Source organism: Arachis duranensis, chromosome 5, assembly GCF_000817695.3.
Source record: "Arachis duranensis cultivar V14167 chromosome 5, aradu.V14167.gnm2.J7QH, whole genome shotgun sequence".
Classification (NCBI taxonomy): domain Eukaryota; kingdom Viridiplantae; phylum Streptophyta; class Magnoliopsida; order Fabales; family Fabaceae; genus Arachis; species Arachis duranensis.
This window is the reverse complement of record NC_029776.3, coordinates 37,916,393-37,916,877: the sequence shown is the minus strand read 5'-3', so window position 1 is coordinate 37,916,877 and position 485 is coordinate 37,916,393.

Genomic DNA, 485 nt, shown 5'->3' with positions numbered 1-485 from the left:
ATGATCATGAGAAGTCACAAAATCAATTGAAAAAGCAAAAATAGAATGAAAAACAGAAAGAAAAATAGCACACCCTGGAGGAGAGCGTGCTGACGTTTAAACGCCAGTAAGGCTAGCTGTTGGGCGTTTAACGCCCAGTCTGGCACCATTCTGGGCGTTTAACGCCAGAAAGGGGCACCAGACTGGCGTTAAACGCCAGAAAAGCGCAAGCATTCGGCGTTAAACGCCAGAAATGGGCACCAGCCCGGCGTTTAACGCCAGAATTGGCTCAAAATGCATTTTTGCTTGCGACTTGGTGCAGGGATGACTTTTCCTTGACACCTCAGGATCTGTGGACCCCACAGGATCCCCACTTACCCCACCACTCTCTCTCTTCTTCACCCATTCACCAATCACCTCAACTCCTCTTCCCCAAAAACCCTTCACCTATCAAATCCCATCTTTCTCTCCACCACTCACATCCATCCTTCATAAAACCCCACCTA